At 44.7% G+C, this 24,011-nt stretch overlaps 1 protein-coding gene across 3 annotated transcripts in view; it reads right to left on the minus strand.

Moving 5' to 3' along the window:
* SHC3 (SHC adaptor protein 3) overlaps window positions 1–24,011 on the minus strand; it is a 135,297-nt gene that overhangs the window by 89,732 nt on the left and 21,554 nt on the right. The gene's annotated exons all lie outside the window — the stretch shown is intronic.

The raw sequence follows: 24,011 nt of genomic DNA on the forward strand, positions 1-24,011 counted from the left end.
GCGCCATAACTTTTGAATTTTTTAGTCAATATGGCCATGTGAGGGCTTGCTTTTTTGTGGGACGAGTTGTACTTTTGAACGACGTGATCTCGGATTGTGTGAGGGCTTACTTTTTGCGTGCTGAGCTGACGTTTTTAAAGAAATCATTTTGGTACAGATACGTTCTTTGGATCGCCCGTTATTGCATTTTAATGCAATGTTGCTGTGACTAAAAAAATGTAATTCTGGCATTTTGACTTTTTTTCTCATTATGCCATTTAGCGATTAGGTTAAATTTTTATGTTGATAGATCAGGTGATTCTGAACACGACAATACCACATATGTGTATGTTTGATTTATATATATATATATATATATATATATATATATATATATATATATATATATATATGATTTTTGAATGGGAGAAAGGGGGATGATTTGAACTTTTTTTTTTGTATATTTTTAAAAACATTTTTTTTTTTACTTTTGGCAAGCTTTAATAGTCTCAATGGGAGTCTAAAAGCTGCCATAACCCGATTGGCTCTGCTACACACAGGCGATGATCACCGATGGGCAGGAATTCCGGCGCGCTTGCCGGAAGCGTGTGTTAAATGCCACTCTGCCACTCTGACAGTTTGACAGCGACATTTAAAGGGTTAACAGCCGTGGGTGGATCGCTGTTAGTGGCACGTCAGCTGTTCAAAACAGCTGACATGTGCTGGAAAGATGTGGGCTCACCGCCGGAGCCCATATCAAAGGGAGGTTGTCCGACATCGGCGTATTATTACGCCCGATGTTGGAAAGGGGTTAAACCAGATAATTTTATCACACAAAATATTTAATAAATAACATTTGCTAGATAGAGGACGCCATGTCATATTTGCAGAGCCCTGATATACCTAAACAGTGGGCTCCAAGAGACCCCATTTTGGAAACTACATCTCTCAAGAATTTTATCTAGCTGTTTGGTGAGCACCTTGAAAACACAGGTGCTTCACAAATTTTTATAACGTTGACACGTGAAAATAAAAAAGTAAAAAATCGATTTTTTTTTTCCCAACATGTTGCTTTAGCTCCAAATTTTTTTCTCAGGGGTAACAGGAAAAAATTGACCCCAAAGTTTGTTGAGAAATTTCCTCTGCGTACACCTAATCCCCACATATGGTGTAAAACAACTGTTTGGGCAAAGGGCAGGGCTCAGAAGGGAAGGAGCACCATTTGACTTTTGGACTACAAAGTTGGCTGGAATAGATAGCAGACGCCATGTCACGTTTGCATAGCCCTTGATGTGCCTAAACAGTGGAAACCCACCTCAAATAACCCTATTTTGGAAACTACACAGAATTTTATAACTTTGAGCCATGAAAATGACACAAACAATTTGAGGCACAGTGCAAAGCTTAGAAGGGAATGAGTGCCATATTGGATTGCAAATTTTGCTGGAATGGTTTGAGGATTACATGTTATGCCAGAAAACCAGGCCCCCCATAAGTGACCAAACTTAGCAAACTGTGCCCCTCAATGAATTCATCTAGGGGAGCAGTCAGCATATTGACACCACATGTGCCTCACAACATTTTATACCATTTGATGATGAAGAAAGAATAATTACATTTTTAAAATGTTGATTTAGCCCCAAGTATTTAATTTTTATAAGGGCTAATAGGGAAAAATTTACCTCAGATTGTTGTGCAATTTATCCTGAGTGCACCAGTACCTTACTAGTAATCAGGAAATACTTTTCAGGCATGATGGAAAGCTCAGATGGGATGGAGCACCATATTATAGTGCAGATTTTGCTGTTATGGTTTGCAGGTGCCATGTAACATTGGCAGAGCCCTTGATGTGCCAGAACAGAAGAACCCCTTATAATAGACCCCATCTTACAAACTACAACTCTCAATGAACTAAGGGTGCAGCGATCATATTGTCACCATGAGTATATCACAGAATTATATTCCATTGAGTGGTAAAGAAAAATAATTACATTTTTACAACAACAAAAAAAATAATTTTAGCACCAAATTTTACATTTTCACAAGCAGAAATGGGCAAAAATGGCACCAAAATTTGTCCCACAATTTCTGCTGAATGTGGCAATACCACATATGTGGCTGTACAGTAATGCTTAGCCAGACGACGAGACTTGGAAGGGAAGGAACGCTACAGTATTTGACTCTTGGAAAACAAAAGTTCATAGAATAGTTTGCAGACTCCATATACAGAGCCCCTAAGTGCCAAAAGAGCAGAATCCCTCCTTAAGTGATCTCATTTTGGAAATTATTCCCTTCTGGAAATATATTTCCAAGTATAGTGCCAATTTTGACTCCATGGGAGTTTTCCAGAAACAAAACGCAATTGATGTTGCTGAATGAAAATTGTAAATCTGCCATTGTAGTGACCTTACATTATTGTGGCCAGCACATTGTGGACAGCTCATGCTTCTGGAGACATAGACCCCATAAATGAAGCAGGTTCTCATTGCTAGAGAAATGCCAAACATGCAGATGCTAACTGTTATTTAGGCACACTGTGGGGCTCAGAAGGATTATGATTTGGGAGTGTAGAGTTTGCTGAATTTCTTTTGGCGTGAAGAGCCATTTTGCTTTTCCAGAGTCTTGGTGCTATCAGTAACATAGAAACCCTATATATTTCCATTGACACATGATGGCCTTTAGTGAGGACTTTTTTTTGTGGATTGAGTTGAAACTTTTAATGGGAATATTTTACATATCATTTTGAATCACATTTATCCTGTGCTCTATGCTGAGCACTTATCTAGGGGTTTCCATCTTAATCTCTGAATGACATGATTCAAATGAAACCCCAATGGATGCATTTACTATATTGAGGAAACAGAGTTATTCTGAACTCAGTCTGGCCTCTGTTCACCATAGCTGGCAGGTCGTCATGACTAGAGATGAGCGAACCTTTCAAGGTTCGGCTAGGATTCGAAGAACGGACCTCCTTTTGCCCTACACTTAGACAACACCTTAAGGGGTAACAACAACCTTCCTAAACTGCTAAAATTAGAGGCAAACACCAGGAAAAGTCATATCAATTGACCCACAGTAGAAATTTGCAAATGGCAAAGCAGCAGTCAGCCATGGGTCATGCATGAGGTATCAGGGCCTGGCCCAGCATTTACAGCTTGGAATTTAATTTTCAATGTGGAACTGTTGGTTAAGGAAGCAGTATAAGCCTCATGCAACACCTCCAATTTTTTTTATTCCAGCCACAGTCAGATGGTACAAACAATTAGTTTCATAGACTACTATTGGTAGAAAAAGGATAGACTAGTAACAGAATAGGTTGACTGATCAATAGAACCTTTTATAATGGAACAGAAGCAGTCAGCCATGGGCCATGCATGAGTTCTCAGGGTCTGGCCCAACATTTACAGCTTGGAATTGGAGTTTTAATGAGGACCTAGTGGTTAAGGGAGTGGTGAAAGCCTTCTTAGCTGGGAGACCTGATACCTCATGCAACACCTTCATTTTTTTGATTCCACCGACACTCAGACGGTACAATCATTGGTTTCATAGACTACTATTAATAGAAAAATGTAAGCACAGTAACAGGTAGTTGGCTGATCAATTGACCCACAGTAGAAGCTTTTATAAAGAATGTATCAGTAATGTCGCAGCATTTACAGCTTGGAATTTAAGTTTCAATGAGGACCTGGTGGTTAAGGGAGTGGTGTAAGCCTTCTTAGCTGGGAGACCTCATACCTGATGCAACACCTACAATTATTTTTTTCAGCCACACTCAAATGGCACAAACACTAGATTCATACAATAATAAAGGAAGTGAAAAATGTAAGGAAAGTAACACAGGTAGTTGACTGAAAGGAAGTGCAGGACTGCTTGTCTGGGAGACCTTCCTATACGGGCAACCCACCAGATCGAGACCCAATTTGGAGTCTCCACATTTCAAAGAATAATTGTCACACACCACTAAAGTTGTATCAATTTTCACAGAGTAGAAATATTATAAAAGGTCTCTGACACACCTTCCACCACAGGCACCCACCAGATGGAGACCCAACTTGGAGTCTCCACATTTCAAATATTTTTTTGTAATATCAACAGCAGTAGTGTTATGATAAGGTAATTCAGTACCACAATGGACATAGAGGTCAGAGCACATACAGTGACCTGACAATAACCCAAAAATATAGAACGAGCTCTGAGACGTGGGAACCCTGCTGACCGCAATCCCTAATCCTCTCCAACCACACTAGAGGCAGCTGTGGATTGCACCTAACGCTCCCTATGCAACTCGGCACAGCCTGAAAAACTAGCTAGCCTGAAGATAGAAAATAAGCCTACCTTGCCTCAGAGAAATACCCCAAAGGAAAAGGCAGCCCCCACATATAATGACTGTGAGTTAAGATGAAAAGACAAACGTAGAGATGAAATAGATTTAGCAAAGTGAGGCCCGACTTTCTGAACAGAGCAAGGATAGGAAAGGTAACTTTGCGGTCAACACAAAACCCTACAAAAACCACGCAAAGGGGGCAAAAAGACCCTCCGTACCGAACTAACGGCACGGAGGTACACCCTCTGCGTCCCAGAGCTTCCAGCAAGCAAGAAAAAACAAATAGACAAGGTGGACAGAAAAAAACAGCAAACAAAATAGCAAAGCAGAACTTAGCTATGCAGAGCAGCAGGCCACAGGAACGATCCAGGAGGAAACAGGTCCAATACTAGAACATTGACTGGAGGCCAGGATCAAAGCACTAGGTGGAGTTAAATAGAGCAGCATCTAACGACTTCACCACATCACCTGAGGAAGGAAACTCAGAAGCCGCAGTACCACTCTCCTCCACCAACGGAAGCTCACAGAGAGAATCAGCCGAAGTACCACTTATGACCACAGGAGGGAGCTCTGCCACAGAATTCACAACAGTACCCCCCCTTGAGGAGGGGTCACCGAACCCTCACCAGAGCCCCCAGGACGACCAGGATGAGCCATATGAAAGGCACGAACAAGATCGGGAGCATGGACATCAGAGGCAAAGACTCAGGAATTATCTTCCTGAGCATAACCCTTCCATTTAACCAGATACTGGAGTTTCCGTCTTAAAACACGAGAATCCAAAATCTTCTCCACAATATACTCCAACTCCCCCTCCACCAAAACCGGGGCAGGAGGATCAACAGATGGAACCATAGGTGCCACGTATCTCCGCAACAATGACCTATGGAATACGTTATGTATGGAAAAAGAATCTGGAAGGGTCAGACGAAAAGACACAGGATTAAGAACCTCAGAAATCCTATACGGACCAATGAAACGAGGTTTAAACTTAGGAGAGGAAACCTTCATAGGAATATGACGAGAAGATAACCAAACCAAATCCCCAACACGAAGTCGGGGACCCACACAGCGTCTGCAATTAGTGAAACGTTGAGCCTTCTCCTGGGACAAGGTCAAATTGTCCACCACATGAGTCCAAATCTGCTGCAACCTGTCCACCAGAGTATCCACACCAGGACATTCTGAAGACTCAACCTGCCCTGAAGAGAAACGAGGATGGAACCCAGAGTTGCAGAAAAATGGCGAAACCAAGGTAGCCGAGCTGGCCCGATTATTAAGGGCGAACTCAGCCAAAGGCAAAAAGAACACCCAGTCATCCTGATCAGCAGAAGCAAAGCATCTCAGATATGTTTCCAAGGTCTGATTGGTTCGTTCGGTCTGGCCATTAGTCTGAGGATGGAAAGCTGAGGAAAAAGACAAGTCAATGCCCATCCTACCACAAAAAGCTCGCCAAAACCTCGAAACAAACTGGGAACCTCTGTCAGAAACGATATTCTCTGGAATGCCATGTAAACGAACCACATGCTGGAAGAACAATGGCACCAAATCAGAGGAGGAAGGTAATTTAGACAAGGGTACCAAATGGACCATCTTAGAGAAGCGATCACAGACCACCCAAATGACTGACATCTTTTGAGAGACGGGAAGATCTGAAATAAAATCCATAGAGATATGTGTCCAAGGTCTCTTCGGGACCGGCAAGGGCAAAAGCAACCCACTGGCACGAGAACAGCAGGGCTTAGCCCGAGCACAAATCCCACAGGACTGCACAAAAGAACGCACATCCCGCGACAGAGATGGCCACCAAAAGGATCTAGCCACTAACTCTCTGGTACCAAAGATTCCAGGATGACCAGCCAACACCGAACAATGAACCTCAGAGATAACTTTATTCGTCCACCTATCAGGGACAAACAGTTTCTCCACTGGGCAACGATCAGGTTTATTAGCCTGAAATTTTTGCAGCACCCGCCGCAAATCAGGGGAGATGGCAGACACAATTACTCCCTCTTTGAGGATACCCGCCGGCTCAGATAAACCCGGAGAGTCGGGCACAAAACTCCTAGACAGAGCATCCGCCTTCACATTTTTAGAGCCCGGAAGGTACGAAATCACAAAGTCAAAACGGGCAAAAAACAGCGACCAATGAGCCTGTCTAGGATTCAACCGCTTGGCAGATTCGAGATAAGTCAAGTTCTTATGATCAGTCAAGACCACCACGCGATGCTTAGCTCCTTCAAGCCAATGACGCCACTCCTCGAATGCCCACTTCATGGCCAGCAACTCTCGATTGCCCACATCATAATTTCGCTCAGCAGGCGAAAACTTCCTGGAAAAGAAGGCGCATGGTTTCATCACCGAGCAATCAGAACTTCTCTGCGACAAAACAGCCACTGCTCCAATCTCAGAAGCATCAACCTCGACCTGGAATGGAAGCGAAACATCTGGTTGACACAACACAGGGGCAGAAGAAAAACAACGCTTCAACTCTTGAAAAGCTTCCACAGCAGCAGAAGACCAATTGACCACATCAGCACCCTTCTTGGTCAAATCGGTCAATGATTTAGCAATACTAGAAAAATTGCAGATGAAGCGACGAGAAAAATTAGCAAAGCCCAGGAACTTTTGCAGACTTTTCAGAGATGTCGGCTGAGTCCAATCATGGATGGCTTGGACCTTAACAGGGTCCATCTCGATAGTAGAAGGGGAAAAGATGAACCCCAAAAATGAAACCTTCTGAACAACAAAGAGACACTTTGATCCCTTCACAAACAAAGAATTAGCACGCAGGACCTGAAACACCGTTCTGACCTGCTTCACATGAGACTCCCAATCATCCGAGAAGATCAAAATGTCATCCAAGTACACAATCAGGAATTTATCCAGGTACTCTCGGAAGATGTCATGCATAAAGGACTGAAACACTGATGGAGCATTGGCAAGTCCGAATGGCATTACTAGATACTCAAAATGGCCCTCGGGCATATTAAATGCAGTTTTCCATTCATCGCCTCGCTTAATACGCACAAGATTATACGCACCACGAAGATCTATCTTGGTGAACCAACTAGCCCCCTTAATCCGAGCAAACAAATCAGATAACAACGGCAAGGGGTACTGAAATTTAACCGTGATCTTATTTAGAAGGCGGTAATCTATACAAGGTCTCAGCGAACCATCCTTCTTGGCTACAAAAAAGAACCCTGCTCCTAATGGCGACGATGACGGGCGAATATGCCCCTTCTCCAAGGACTCCTTCACATAACTCCGCATAGCGGCGTGCTCAGGCACAGATAAATTAAACAGTCGACCTTTTGGGAATTTACTACCAGGAATCAAATCGATAGCACAATCACAATCCCTATGCGGAGGTAGGGTATCGGACTTGGGCTCATCAAATACATCCCGGTAATCAGATAAGAACTCTGGAACCTCAGAAGGGGTGGATGACGAAATTGACAGAAATGGGACATCACCATGTACCCCCTGACAACCCCAGCTGGACACAGACATGGATTTCCAATCTAATACTGGATTATGGACTTGTAGCCATGGCAACCCCAACACGACCACATCATGCAGATTATGCAACACCAGAAAGCGGATAACCTCCTGATGTGCAGGAGCCATGCACATGGTCAGCTGGGTCCAGTACTGAGGCTTATTCTTGGCCAAAGGCGTAGCATCAATTCCTCTCAATGGAATAGGACACTGCAAGGGCTCCAAGAAAAACCCACAACGCCTAGCATACTCCAAGTCCATCAAATTCAGGGCAGCGCCTGAATCCACAAATTCCATGACAGAATACGATGACAAAGAGCAGATCAAGGTAACGGACAGAAGAAATTTTGACTGTACCGTACCAATGGTGGCAGACCTAGCGAACCGCTTAGTGCGCTTAGGACAATCAGAGATAGCATGAGTGGAATCACCACAGTAGAAACACAGCCCATTCAGACGTCTGTGTTCTTGCCGTTCAACTCTGGTCAAAGTCCTATCGCACTGCATAGGCTCAGGTTTAAGCTCAGGTAATACCGCCAAATGGTGCACAGATTTACGCTCACGCAAGCGTCGACCGATCTGAATGGCCAAAGACATAGACTCATTCAGACCAGCAGGCATAGGAAATCCCACCATGACATCCTTAAGGGCTTCAGAGAGACCCTTTCTGAAAATAGCTGCGAGCGCACCTTCATTCCATTGAGTGAGTACGGACCACTTTCTAAATTTCTGACAATATACCTCTATCTCATCCTGACCCTGACACAGAGCCAGCAAATTTTTCTCTGCCTGATCCACTGAATTAGGTTCATCGTACAGCAATCCGAGCGCCAGGAAAAACGCATCGATATTACTTAATGCAGGATCTCCTGACGCAAGAGAAAATGCCCAGTCCTGAAGGTCGCCATGTAAAAAATAAATAATGATCCTAACTTGTTGAACTGGGTCACCAGAGGAGCGAGGTTTCAGAAAAAGTTTACAATTATTTTTGAAACTCAGAAATTTAGTTTTATCTCCAAAAAACAAATCAGGAATAGGAATTCTCGGTTCGAACATAGAATTCTGAACCACAAAGTCTTGAATATTTTGTACTCTTGCCGTGAGCTGATCCACACATGAAGACAGACCTTTAATGTTCATCGCTACACCTGTGTCCTGAACCACCCAAATGTCTAGGGGAAAAAAAAGGCAAAACACAGTGCAGAGAAAACAAAATGGTCTCAGAACTTCTTTTTTCCCTCTATTGAGAATCATTAGTACTTTGGGCCTCCAGTACTGTTATGATAAGGTAATTCAGTACCACAATGGACATAGAGGTCAGAGCACATACAGTGACCTGACAATAACCCAAAAATATAGAACGAGCTCTGAGACGTGGGAACTCTGCTGACCGCAATCCCTAATCCTCTCCAACCACACTAGAGGCAGCCGTGGATTGCGCCTAACGCTCCCTATGCAACTCGGCACAGCCTGAAAAACTAGCTAGCCTGAAGATAGAAAATAAGCCTACCTTGCCTCAGAGAAATACCCCAAAGGAAAAGGCAGCCCCCACATATAATGACTGTGAGTTAAGATGAAAAGACAAACGTAGAGATGAAATAGATTTAGCAAAGTGAGGCCCGACTTTCTGAACAGAGCGAGGATAGGAAAGGTAACTTTGCGGTCAACACAAAACCCTACAAAAACCACGCAAAGGGGGCAAAAAGACCCTCCGTACCGAACTAACGGCACGGAGGTACACCCTCTGCGTCCCAGAGCTTCCAGCAAGCAAGAAAAAACAAATAGACAAGCTGGACAGAAAAAAACAGCAAACAAAATAGCAAAGCAGAACTTAGCTATGCAGAGCAGCAGGCCACAGGAACGATCCAGGAGGAAACAGGTCCAATACTAGAACATTGACTGGAGGCCAGGATCAAAGCACAAGGTGGAGTTAAATAGAGCAGCACCTAACGACTTCACCACATCACCTGAGGAAGGAAACTCAGAAGCCGCAGTACCACTCTCCTCCACCAACGGAAGCTCACAGAGAGAATCAGCCGAAGTACCACTTGTGACCACAGGAGGGAGCTCTGCCACAGAATTCACAACACAGTAGCAACAGCAGGCACAGAAAACACCGCAAATATGGCACAGACTGCAATAACACGAGATCAATACATGACATTAAAAACGACACCATCACCTAGTCTGCCCAATCTCCCAATGGGGTGCAAAAGTCATCAGAAATCCATGACTTGTTCATTTTAATAAAAGTTAGGCAGCCTACACTTTGAGGGGACAGCCGTATGCGCTTATTCGTCAGGACACCACCAGCAGTGCTGAAGACATCTTCTTAGAGAACACTGGCTGCCGGGAATGACAAAACCTCCAAGGTGTGACAGGCAAGCTCAAGTCACTCTTCCATTTTTGAAGACCAAAATGTAAAGGCTCCAAACCACCCCTGATGGCATTGATATTGAGCTCCAGATACTCCTGTACCATCCTCTCCAGTCTTTCACAATGTGACAGACTCATACTCTGTTCTGCTGGTGCACGGGCTGGTCTAAAAAATGTGTTAAACGACTCACAGAAATTGCTTATGCTACTTGCACTGCTGCTGCTAATGTTTGGGCGATGACGTCTTGACGCTACTGGGGTTGGACGTCTACAACTGGGATGCACACTGTGCGCCACACTGCTGTCTTGGGGAAAACCACTCTTAAGATTGTCTACAAGCGTATTTCGATATTCCAACATGCGCGCATCCCTTTCCAGGGGGGAAGCATCTGGCTAAATTTACTCTTATACCATGGATCTAACTGAGTGGCAACCCAGTAACCAGCACTATTTCTAACCCTAAGAATACAGGCATTGTGTTGAAGATAGCGCAGCAAGAAGGCACTCATGTGTCGGGCGCTTCAATGAGGTCCAAGTCCATGCTATGTTGGTGGAGGGGTAACACTCAAGGTTACTTCCTCAGTCCCCTCAATCCAACCATGGAGAACAGAGCATGTATCATTATCTACATTTCCTGACTGTTGCACTTCCATCATCTCATCCTCCTCAATATGAGTCTCAGCTACGAAATCTTCACTAACAGCTTGTCTGGAACCATGAGCCCCCTTGATGGCTGTAAGCCACCCTCCCTGTGCGCCAACAGTCCAAAAATGTAAGATACTGTTATCCTTCCACATCCTACTCTGCTTCCAACTCTTCCTCTGGGACCATTATCTCCTCAAACAGACTATTCAAACTCTGCTTCAGCTTGTAGATGACTACAATAGCACTAACCATCTTAGTAGCCATTTCAAATTTATGCATATCCAGGGTGCATTGGCCAGAGCTCATCATCAATGCTGCCACAGCCGCTGCAAAATGTATAGAGTGTAATTCAACTGTGTCGGAACATCGCTAATCAAATGGTTAACCGGTAGGCCAAAAGACCTCTGTAGCTATGTAAGTTGGTGACCTGCAGGGCGTGATCATCAGAAGTGAGCACACAGCAACTGTGCTTTCTGCAACAGCGCATCAAGGCTGGGATAGTGACGGAGAAATTGCTGTACCACCAGGTTGTGGACATGAGCCACATAAGGCTTGTGTGTGAGGTTGCCAAGGCATAGGGCCGCCACTAGGTTTGCACCATTCTCACACACGGCCTTCCCTGGCTTCAGTTTTAGTGGAGACAGCCAATGCTCTAACTTGGCCTGGATACCTGTCCATAACTCTTGAGCTGTGTGACTGCGATTTCCAAGGCATATTAATTTAAACACTGCCTGTTTGTGGTGAGCCATGGCTGTGCAGTACGGCAGATGTAGGAGATTCTATCTGTACTGTTAGAATGCGTGTCTTATTAAGGAAGAGGTTGAGGGCACAGGTGGAGGCGATAGAGGAGGCAGAGGAGACAGAAGCAGTGGAGGAACTGTTAGATACAGAGGTATGTCCCGCAAGACCTGGGGCTTCAAAGACTTGTGGAGCAGCCCCTTGACTGCCTGCCCCCATAGCCACCAAAGTCACCTAGTTCCCAGTCAGCAAAATGTAACCCTTCTGCCCATGTTTGTTCGTCCAGGTGTCAATGGTGAAATGCACCCTGGCAGACATAGATTTTTTCAGGAAATGGGTGATGTTGTTGGCAACATGCTGGTGTAGTGCAGGCAGAGCTTTCTTTGAGAAGTAATGGCGACTGGGAAACTGGTACTGGGGAATGCGACAGCCATCAACTTTCAGACACCATCTATATCCACCAGGCGGAAAGGCAGCATTTCTATGGCCAAAAGATTGGACTTGGTGGAGTTCAAGCTCATAGCTTTCCCATGTACAGGAGGAAATATTCTTTTATGTGACCACAACTGCAGGACACAGAGCTGGCTACTGTGCGGACTACGGAGAACAGGACAAACTGCTGTAATGTGAGTGAGGTGCAGGCGGAGATCTTATAGCGAATTGAGAAAGATATTTGTGATAGGTGACAAAAAACAGCAGACATGTCTACTTCCATAACAGTTGACTGGCTCTCACTCACACCTGCTGTGGTGAGTAAACAAACATAGTTTCTGCAGCCAGAGAACTGTGTGTGAACACTTGGAATGGTGACATAGGAGGAAGAAGCAGAAGATGGGGTTGATGGGACAGCCAGTGGTTGGCAAGGCCTCCTAGTCCACATCTTAGTGCAGTGAGATTCCCACATTAAGGCATGTTAATCACACATCTGCTGGTTCATGCATGTAGTCAAATTATTGCAATTTTCCCTCTACTGAGTTTTTTTTTCAAATTTGACAGATAACGTGTGTGTCAAAAAACGTCCAGACTAGGCAACCCTTGCTGCCCCTGCGAACTGCACACTTGAGACTGGTGCTGGCCACAGGCAGAGTTGGGGCTGAGGATGCAGTGCTTGTCGTGGTTGCATCACTTCGTGTCTTTGTGGGAAGCCGCAAAATTAACCTCCTCATCTTAGTCCTCCTCCACCTTCTCTGCTGAACTGAATACCTCTGGGTTCACACCAAGTGGGATCTACAACCTAATCATCATTCTCTTTGTTCTCACATTCCTAATGCTGAGATTCATCCTCCTCCTCTTCTTGCCTTTACAGTACTCTCCACGTGTGCCTCTGATATCTGAGTCTCATTAGGATCACTTCCACGCTTGGTAGTTAACGTCTGGTGATGTTGGTCTAGATTCTGCTAGGACCCTACTTTATCCAGCCCCGGATCCAAAATGAAAAAAATTTTGGTCATTGGTGCAGATGCTTTTCTCCTCTGGTTTCTGTGATTCTTCGGAGCAATCCTCTGATGCCCATGGAATACAATGTGTGAACAGCTGTTCAGAATGACCCATCTGAGGTTTCCCACAGTCAGGTGGGTGTTTGGAAATGTTGAAGCAAGGGAAACAAGGGTGATTGGGCTGCCACCTCTGAGGATTTTACTGTATGTGATGTTAAGGTGGAGGAAGAGGAGGAGAGGCCACTTTATGCAGTGCTTGCCATCCACTCAAGCACATGCTCTTTCATCTACAAGGCGTACCACTGTACGGCTGCCAAAGAAAGGGAGTTGAGTAGGCAGGCCAGTAACAGATGTGGTCAGTGGTCTTTGGATAGGACAAGACGGTGTTTGTTCAGTTGCGCTTTCATTCACATTAACACCTCACCTGTTGTGAATTCTGCTCTTGGGCTCCCTCAGGTGGTTGTTGATGGTAATGCAGTTATTCCTGAGCAGCAGTCTTGGACAGGTGTTTCTGCTAATTGCAATTCTGACTGGGGTATTTAGCTGTGCAGGACTCATTAGTCCTTGCCAGTAGTCAATGTTCCTTTGTAAGTGTTGGTCCTCTGCCTGGCCTCTCCTGCTTGCTGCCAATTCAGCTAAGATAAGTGTTTGCTTCATTTTTTTTAGACACACTGCTGTGTGTTTATTTTCTGTGCTTATCTTGTTTCTATTTTGTTCCTGCTAGACTATGCCTGATGTTTTTCTCAGTCTAGTTGGACTCGCTGGAGTCGCAGATATACTCTCCACATCTTTAGTTAGGTGGTGGAGTTTTTGTATTTTCTGCTGTGGATATTTTGTAGCGTTTTATGCTGACCCCATAGTATCCTGTACTATCCTTTCCTATCTAGGTAGAAGTGGCCTCCTTTGCTTATCCCTGTTTTCTGCCTGCGTGTGTCTTTTCCTCTCCTACTCACAGTCATTATTTGTGGGGGGCTATCTATCCTTTGGGGATCTACTCTGAGGCAAGAGAGTTTTCCTATTTCCATCTTTAGGGATATTTAGTCCTTAGGCTGTGTCGAGGTGTCTAGGTCTGGTTAGGCACACCCCACGGCTACTTCTAGTAGCGGTGATAGGATCAGGGTTTGCGGTCAGTAAAGTTACCACTGCTCCAGCGAAGGTCATTTCATGCTCCTCCAAGGCCACCTGATCATAACAGTACTACTGGCCAACAATGAGTTAATTGCATCTCAGAAGAAGGGAGGAAAGATCTTGGGCCATTTTTTTTTCTCCAGTCTGTTTTGTCTTCTCCTCCCTCTTTATCTCTGGGTGGCTGAAGAGCCTTGTGCTAGCATGAATGTTCAGGAATTAGTTTCTCGTATAGACCAGCTTGCTGCTAGAGTACAGGGTATTTCTGATTACATTGTTCAGACTCCTGCTTTGGAGCCTAAGATACCTACTCCTGATTTGTTTTTTGGTGACAGGTCCAAGTTTTTGAGTTTTAAAAACAACTGTAAACTGTTTTTTGCATTGAAACCTCGATCCTCTAGTGATTCCAACAAGTTAAAATCATCATTTCCCTGCTGCGTGGTGATCCACAGGATTGGGCATTTTCCCTGGAATCTGGGGATCCTGCTTTGCTTAATGTAGACTCCTTCTTTCAGGCGTTAGGATTACTGTATGATGAACCTAATTCAGTGGATCAAGCTGAGAAGACCTTGTTGGCCCTTTCTCAGGGTCAAGAGGCGGCAGAATTGTATTGTCAGAAATTCAGAAAATGGTCTGTATTGACTAAATGGAATAATGATGCTTTGGCGGCAATTTTCAGAAAGGGTCTTTCTGAATCCATTAAAGATGTTATGGTGGGGTTTCCCACACCCTCCAATCTGAGTGATTCTATGTCTCTGGCCATTCAGATTGATCGGCGCTTGCAGGAGCGCAGAACTGTGCGCGCTATGGCGTTATCCTCAGAGCAAATTCCTGAGCCAATGCAATGTGATAGGATTCTATCTAGAATGGAACAACAAGGTTTCAGATGTCAGAATAGGTTGTGTTATTATTGTGGCGACGCTTCCCATGTCATTTCTGTCTGCCCTAAGCGGACCAAGAGGATCGCCAGTTCATTTACCATCAGTACTGTACAACCTAAATTTCTGTTATCTGTGTCCTTGATCTGTTCATTGTCATCATTTTCTGTCATGGCGTTTGTGGATTCAGGCGCCCCCTTGAACTTAATGGACTTTGAGTTTGCCAGGCGTTGTGGTTTTCCCTTGCAGCCTTTGCAGAACCCTATTCCTTTAAGGGGCATTGATGCTACACCCTTGGCTAAAAATAAGCCCCAGTTTTGGACACAGGTGACCATGCGCATGGCGCCAGCCCATCAGGAAGATTGTCGATTTCTGGTGTTGCATAATTTGCATGATGCTATCGTGCTGGGTTTTCCATGGTTCCAAGTACATAATCCTGTTTTGGATTGGAAGTCCATGTCTGTGACTAGTTGGGGTTGTCAGGAGGTTCATAATGATGTTCCTCTGATGTCTATCGCCCCTTTTCCCTCTTCTGAAATTCCGGAGTTTTTGTCCGATTTTCAGGATGTATTCGATGAGCCCAAGTCCAGTTTCCTTCCACCACACAGGGACTGCGATTGTGCTATTGACTTGATTCCAGGCTGTAAGTTTCCTAAGGGCCGACTTTTCAACCTGTCTGTACCTGAACATACCGCCATGCAGAGCTATATTAAGGAGTCTTTGGAGAAAGGGCATATTCGGCCATCTTCTTCAGCGTTGGGAGCGGGGTTCTTTTTTGTTGCTAAAAAAGATGGTTCCTTAAGACCCTGTATTGATTATCGCCTCTTGAATAAGATCACGGTCAAGTTTCAATATCCTTTACCTTTGCTTTCCGATTTGTTTGCTAGGATTAAGGGAGCTAGTTGGTTTACTAAGATTGACCTTCGGGGGGCTTATAATCTTGTTCGTATTAAGCAGGGTGATGAATGGAAAACTGCGTTTAACACGCCCGAGGGCCATTTTGAATACCTTGTGATGCCATTCAGACTCTCTAATGCTCCATCTGTTTTTCAGTCCTTCATGCATGATATCTTCCGGGATTATCTTGATAAATTCCTGATTGTATATTTGGACGATATTTTGATTTTTTCCGATGATTGGGAGTCTCATGTGCAGCAGGTCAAGATGGTATTTCAGATCCTTCATGACAATGCCTTGTTTGTGAAAGGGTCTAAGTGTCTTTTTGGGGTGCAGAAGGTTTCCTTTTTGGGCTTTATTTTTTCTCCCTCGTCTATAGAGATGGATTCTGTTAAGGTTCAGGACATTCATGATTGGATTCAGCCAACATCCGTGAAGAGCCTTCAGAAATTTTTGGGTTTTGCTAATTTTTATCGCCGTTTCATTGCTAATTTTTCCATCGTGGTTAAACCCTTGACTGATTTGACGAAAAAGGGCGCTGATGTGGCGAATTGGTCCCCTGCGGCTGTCTCTCCCTTTCAGGAACTTAAGCATCGTTTTACTTCTGCTCCTGTGTTGCGTCAACCGGATGTTTCTCTTCTGTTTCAGATTGAGGTTGACGCTTCTGAGATTGGGGCAGGGGCTGTTTTGTCTCAGAGGGATCCTGTTGGTTCCTTAATGAAACCGTGTGCCTTCTTTTCCCGTAAGTTTTCGCCTGCTGAACGCAATTATGATGTCGGCAATCGGGAGTTGTTGGCTATGAAGTGGGCGTTTGAGGAGTGGCGACATTGGCTTGAGGGAGCTACGCACCGTATTGTGGTCTTGACCGATCATAAGAATCTGATTTAACTCGAATCTGCCAAACGGTTGAATCCTAGACAGGCTCGATGGTCCTTTTTTTTTCTCGTTTTGATTTCGTGGTCTCGTACATTCCGGGTTCTAAGAATATTAAGGCTGATGCCCTCTCTAGGAGTTTTCTGCCTGATTCTCCTGAGGTCTTGGAACCAGTCGGTATTTTGAAGGAAGGGGTGGTCCTTTCTGCCGTTTCTCCTGATTTACGACGGGTTCTTCAGAAATTTCAGGCTGACAAACCTGATCGTTGTCCTGTGGGGAAGCTGTTTTTTCCTGACAGATGGACTAGTAGAGTGATTTCTGAGGTTCACTGTTCTGTGTTGGCTGGTCATCCTGGCATTTTTGGTACCAGAGACTTGGTTGGTAGGTCATTTTGGTGGCCTTCCTTATCGCGTGATGTGCGGTCTTTTGTGCAGTCCTGTGGGACTTGTGCGCGGGCCAAGCCTGGTTGCTCCCGTGCTAGTGGGTTGCTTTTGCCATTGCCGGTCCCTGAGAGGCCCTGGACGCATATTTCTATGGATTTTATTTCCGATCTTCCTGTTTCCCAGAGGATGTCTGTTATCTGGGTTGTTTGTGACCGATTCTCTAAGATGGTTCATTTGGTGCCTTTGCCTAAATTGCCTTCTTCTTCTGATTTGGTTCCGTTGTTTTTTCAGCATGTGGTCCGTTTGCATGGTATTCCTGAGAATATTGTGTCCGACAGAGGTTCCCAGTTTGTTTCTAGGTTTTGGCGGGCCTTTTGTGCTAGGCTGGGCATTAATTTGTCTTTTTCTTCTGCATTTCATCCTCAGACAAATGGCCAGACCGAAAATCGGGCTAGTTCGGCTACTTTTTGTAATTTTGGTTTTCATCCTCGTTTTTCTTCTGGGCAGGTTGAGTCTTCTGACTTTCCTGGTGTGGATTCTGTGGTTGACAGGTTGCAGCAGATTTGGGCTCATGTGGTGGACAATTTGGTGTTGTCTCAGGAGGAGACTCAACGTTTTGCTAACCGACGGCACTGTGTTGGTTCCCGGCTTCGGGTTGGGGATCTGGTTTGGTTATCTTCCCGTCATGTTCCTATGAAGGTTTCTTCTCCTAAGTTTAAGCCTCGGTTTATTGGTCCTTATAAGATTTCTGAGATTATTAATCCGGTGTCTTTTCATCTGGCGCTTCCGGCCTCTTTTGCTATCCATAATGTCTTCCATAGATCTTTGTTGCGGAAATATGTGGAGCCCGTTGTTCCCTCTGTTGATCCTCCGGCCCCTGTGTTGGTCAATGGGGAGTTGGAATATGTGGTTGAGAAGATTTTGGATTCTCGTTTTTCGAGGCGGAAGCTTCAGTACCTTGTCAAATGGAAGGGTTATGGCCAGGAGGATAATTCTTGGGTTTCGGCCTCTGGTGTCCATGCCGCTGATTTGGTTCGTGCCTTTCATCTTGCTCGTCCTGACCGGCCTGGGGGCTCTGGTGAGGGTTCGGTGACCCCTCCTCAAGGGGGGTACTGTTGTGAATTCTGCTCTTGGGCTCCCTCCGGTGGTTGTTGATGGTAATGCAGTTATTCCTGAGCAGCAGTCTTGGACAGATGTTTCTGCTAATTGCAATTCTGACTGCTTTATTTAGCTGTGCAGGACTCATTAGTCCTAGCCAGTAGTCAATGTTCCTTTGTAAGTGTTGGTCCTCTGCCTGGCCTCTCCTGCTTGCTGCCAATTCAGCTAAGATAAGTGTTTGCTTCATTTTTTTAGACACTGCTGTGTATTTATTTTCTGTGCTTATCTTGTTTCTATTTTGTTCCTGCTAGACTGTGCCTGATGTTTTTCTCAGTCTAGTTGGACTCGCTGGAGTCGCAGATATACTCTCCACATCTTTAGTTAGGTGGTGGAGTTTTTGTATTTTTCTACTGTGGATATTTTGTAGTGTTTTATGCTGACCGCATAGTATCCTGTACTATCCTTTCCTATCTAGGTAGAAGTGGCTTTCTTTGCTTATCCCTGTTTTCTGTCTGCGTGTGTCTTTTCCTCTCCTACTCACAGTCATTATTTGTGGGGGGCTATCTATCCTTTGGGGATCTACTCTGAGGCAAGAGAGTTTTCCTATTTCCATCTTTAGGGATATTTAGTCCTTAGGCTGTGTCGAGGTGTCTAGGTCTGGTTAGGCACACCCCACGGCTACTTCTAGTTGCAGTGATAGGATCAGGGTTTGCGGTCAGTAAAGTTACCACTGCTCCAGCGAAGGTCATTTCATGCTGCTCCAAGGCCACCTGATCATAACACTCACCCACGTACACGTTGAACACAAAGCCTCTTCCCTCTTCCCTCTTCCACCACGACGTCACTTTTTCCCACTCATGCTGTAAGTAGCCTTCCCCTCTTGTACCCTGCTGTTTCACATCTTTAGGCCCACAGCTGTCAGTCACCTGTCCCTATATGAACAATCACCATTTATTTTCTTAGATCAGTGTGCCTGAACAAAACTGTTATGCCTAATGATTTTTAAGTGGAAAGAGCCTTCTGATTTGACACTGAAACACAGTTTTAGCACAAAATATTTGGAGTAACTAATTGTGCCTTGTGGCTGCAACACTATATTAGGTCTAACAATTTTTAAGTGGAAATTTGGCTTTCCGATTTGCCACAGAAACACAGTTTTAGCGCAAACGATTAGGAGTAACTTATTGGACCTTGTGGCTGCACCACTATATTAGGTCTAACGATTTTTACGTGGAAATCTCGCCTTCTGATTTGCTACTGAAACACAGTTTTAGCACAAATGATTTGGAGTAGCTAATGGGGCTTCCGGAAACTGCCACACAGTCTTTGCACAATCTACTTCAATGCTGGAAGATCGATTTCACACAGGATAAGGTTCACTTTCAGCACCATCACTAGTGCAGAAGTGACGTATCTGCACTGTGACACTGAGCAAATGGCATCAACAAAACAAGATGTCCGCTTTTTATATGGCTAGGAACATCCGAACATGTGACTTCTGCAGGAATCAACACACATAAAGTTAAAAGAAGAAAAAAACAAGCGTGAGCCGCTCCTGTAATCTCTTCAGATACTCCTATAACCCCTCCACACCCCCTCTCCTCATCAAACACATCCCCCATACACCCGCTCATCATACAGCACCACTATCCTAGCCAAAGTCCTACAAAAGCTGAAGTTGAACCACAAAGATTTACCGAACTATGACCAACTTTTAGTAAAAATCGGCAAACACAAATCCAAATGGGCTATGTTCATGCCAAATGTGAGATTGACAAATGTTTTCCGAACACATTCGCTCATCTCTAATCATGACGACCTCATACTACTATTGCAGCAATTGGTCCTTCACGATGAAGTCAGGGGGAGCATCGCTCAAAAGGGAGAGAGAGCGCCCTCCCTTTCCTAGCCTCTTAAATGTTGCAATCAATATTGATTGCGGCATTTATGGGGTTATATGGCTCAGGGCGGTGGGTGTACTGATCATGGCCCTAACAGCCTGAGCTCAGCTAACACTAACACCGAGCTTCCAGTGGTGATTGTGCGGACACTGTTCCTGTGCCAGCACGATCACCATGACGTAAGTATACATCATAAGTCATGAACCCAAAAAGAACCATAGCAATTTACTATTAGGAAAAATATTGTATTATACAAAATATCAGAGAATGATCAATACAGAGCTAGGTTAACTGTAAGGCCGGGGTCACACTTGCGAGTGTGATGCGAGAAACTCACGCGAGACTCTCACATCAATACCCGGAACGGCCGCCGGAACTCGGGACCGGTGAGTGCAGCTGCATGTGGCTGAACGCTCCGGTCCCGCGCGCCGGCGGCAGTGCCGGGTATTGATGCAAGAGACTCGCGCGAGTTTCTCACATCACAGTCGCAACCGTAACCCAGGCCTAAAGATTATACATGAATAACAGTTTCCTTTAACTAGAAATAAAAACTAATAAAATCTTGTCAGTCCAAGTATATATTTTTCCTCATAATAACATAAACCAACATAAAGTAAACAGTATATATCCCCCTAAAAAGTGCCAAATACAGACTAACTGAAATAGCAATGTTCACAAGAAAGTCTTTAGGAAGGTTTATCTAGTTAGTATCAGAAAGTCGTTAAGTATCAGGACATGCGAGGATTAGTGCATGCATACATGAGTTATATTTGTCCTGTATGGGACATCAGCAATTATACTAATGTGTTATTAGGTGTATGTAGTCTTAGATTGTCCCAAGATGAAATTTGGCAAGCTAAAACCAAGGGGAAATTTTATATCTGGAAATAACTGTTTGGACACTTATACTGTACTGGTGGATTTACAATGATGTACTGGTGGATTTACAATGATGTACTGGAAGAATGTGGAAGAATAATTTCAACTACATTGTGATGGTGTTTAATATATCAATTGTAGGTGTATTGCACCAGTTCTCGCTTCACCATATTGGCTTACTGTATTTGAAGAATAAGCATATTTGGCTAGACATTTAGGATTACATATTTAGTGTTTCATCATTTTAAATTTGAAAACATAAGCCAATCTTTAAAGGGAATCTGTCAGCAGATTTTTCTTGTGTAATCTGACAGCAGCATGATGTAGGAGTAGAGACCCTGGTCACAGTGATGTGTCACTTACTGGGCTGTGTTTTGCTGTTTTAATACAATCAGTGTTTAATCAGCAGGATATTATCACTTCAGGACAACTGGCCTCATGCCCCCAGGTCTGATTAGCAGCCTTCTGTCAATATCAGTGGTGCGGGTGAGGTTAGACAGGGTTAAACATTCTGAGCTCTACTAGATCTGCAGAGGAAAAAACTATGATTCTATCATAACTCCTGTACAACGTAAACTAAATGATATATCGATGGAATCGGGGTTTTTGTACCTACATCATGCTGCAGTCAAATTACATAGCAGATACCTGCTGACAAATTCCCTTGAATCATAACCTATTAATCCGAAGAAAGTTAAAAAAAAAACCTCATCAGACAGATATTAATTCCATATTAGGGGAAAATTAGAAAATCAGAATAAATCCCTTGAATCTATAGAAATCTAGTTTACCTAACCTGTATTATTAGATTTTTCAGAAAAAAGTCATACAGACCTTCCTTTTACTTGTTTAGTGAATCAGCCATCTCTTACCTGTCACACCGCCGGAAGTCCACGTCCACTGCAGTTCTCGCGATAACTTAGCTTACCGCGAGAACTGCCGTGCACGTGATCGGTGGTTATCTCAGGTCACTAGGCTAGCTCTCACAGTCAGCTAACCGCGAGTGCTAGAGTGTAGGTTATCGCCGGGAGTTATCTCCGGTGGTCATCTACAAGCTCTGCTATGCCTGGATGTCAGGCATCCAGATGTAGCAGAGCTGGACTCGTCATGGGACACTCGTTAAAACTGTGTGGTGCTTTATTTCATTAAAATAACTTATTCTGCATGTGTGTGTGTTTTATAAATAGAGATGAGAGGTGTTCAAGTCGAATTGTTCGCCAATTTCAAATTCGAGCTGTTTTGGGCGGTGTTCGAGTCGTTTGACGAACCCGAACAATTTGCTTAAAATTCGGCTGTTCGAGTTTCTGTTCGATAACTGTTCGTTCACCAAAAGCCTCGCTTGATTTGCATATTAAAACTGTTTATCATTGTTAATAGACTGTTTCAGTGTATAGTGGGCGGGGGATAGATCTGTGCTGAAATAACGCCGATCTCCATTTTTTTTTCTTTCCCGCATTTACAGTGGGGCGGTGCAGTCTCTCAGCCTATCAGCAGTGCACACACACAGCAATGTGCATGTGATGCACACAAGCAAGGGCATGTGTGATTGGCTTTGTATGTCACATGTCCTTGCCCTATAAGAACCAGCCATTTGCCCCGTCGCCACCATTTCCTCACTGCTGCAGCTTAGTGTTAGACGGTACCGCTGCTGCTGTGGGCGCTATACAGGCTAATAGTGTTTTTTTGGAGCGAAATGTCAGAGAGATAGGTTTAGGGAGTCGGGAGGAGTCAGGACTAGTTGTAATATCAGCCCTTTTCAGGGTAGGTTACAGCAGTTCATAGCACTGATTGCCAGACAGGTCTGTGCCAGTGCTGTGCAAGTGTTTGTCAGAGCATTTGGTGTAATCTAGCACAGCCAATCCTTTTGGGCTAGTAGCATTGTCTGATAGTCATATGAGTAGCCCGCCTGTGAAGCTAGCTACACCGCCTGTGTATCTCAATTTTCACTGCATCTAATCCAGTTAATAGTTTAGGGCCTAGGAGCAGTGTCTGCATGTCAGCAGAGTAGCCCGCCTGTGAAACTAACTACACCGCCTGTGTATCTCAATTTTCACTGCATCTAATCCAGTTAATAGTTTAGGGCCTAGGAGCAGTGTCTGCACCTCAGCAGAGTAGCCTGCCTGTGAAACAAACTATACCGCCTGTGTATCTCAATTTTCACTGCATCTAATCCAGTTAATAGTTTAGGGCCTAGGAGCAGTGTCTGCATGTCAGCAGAGTAGCCCGCCTGTGAAACTAACTACACCGCCTGTGTATCTCAATTTTCACTGCATCTAATCCAGTTGATAGTTTAGGGCCTAGGAGCAGTGTCTGCACGTCAGCAGAGTAGCCCGCCTGTGAAACTAACTACACCGCCTGTGTACCGTATATACTCGAGTATAAGCCGAGATTTTCAGCCCATTTTTTTGGGCTGAAAGTCCCCCTCTCGGCTTATACTCGAGTCATACCCAGGGGTCGGCAGGGGAGAGGAGCGGGGGCTGTCTAGTTATACTTACCTACTCCCGGCGCTGTCCCTGCAGTCCCTGCTTTTCCCGGCGCTGCAGCTTCTTCCTGTACTGAGTGGTCACATGGTACCGCTCATTACAGCAATGAATATGCGGCTCCCATAGGGGTGGAGCCGCATATTCATTGCTGTAAATGAGCGGTAACTGTGACCGCTCAATACAGGAAGAAGATGGAGCGCCGGGAGAAGCAGGGACAGCGCCGGGAGCAGGTAAGTATACGGGGAGGGGAGCGCGATATTTACCTGCTCCTCACTCCGGTGCAGCTCCGTCTGCAGCGTCCTCTAGCAGTGACACTCAGGTTAGAGGGCGCGGTGACGTAGTCAGTGTGCACCCTCTGCTGAGCCTCAGTGCTGGAGATGGAGACGCACGAGGAGCAGGTAAATATTGAAAGCGCCGGCGTCCTGAGCAAGAGAGGTGAGTATGTGATTTTTTTTTTATTGCAGCAGCAGCATTATATATGGAGCATCTATG

Source organism: Ranitomeya imitator, chromosome 1 (genome assembly GCF_032444005.1).
Source record: "Ranitomeya imitator isolate aRanImi1 chromosome 1, aRanImi1.pri, whole genome shotgun sequence".
Classification (NCBI taxonomy): Eukaryota; Metazoa; Chordata; class Amphibia; order Anura; family Dendrobatidae; genus Ranitomeya; species Ranitomeya imitator.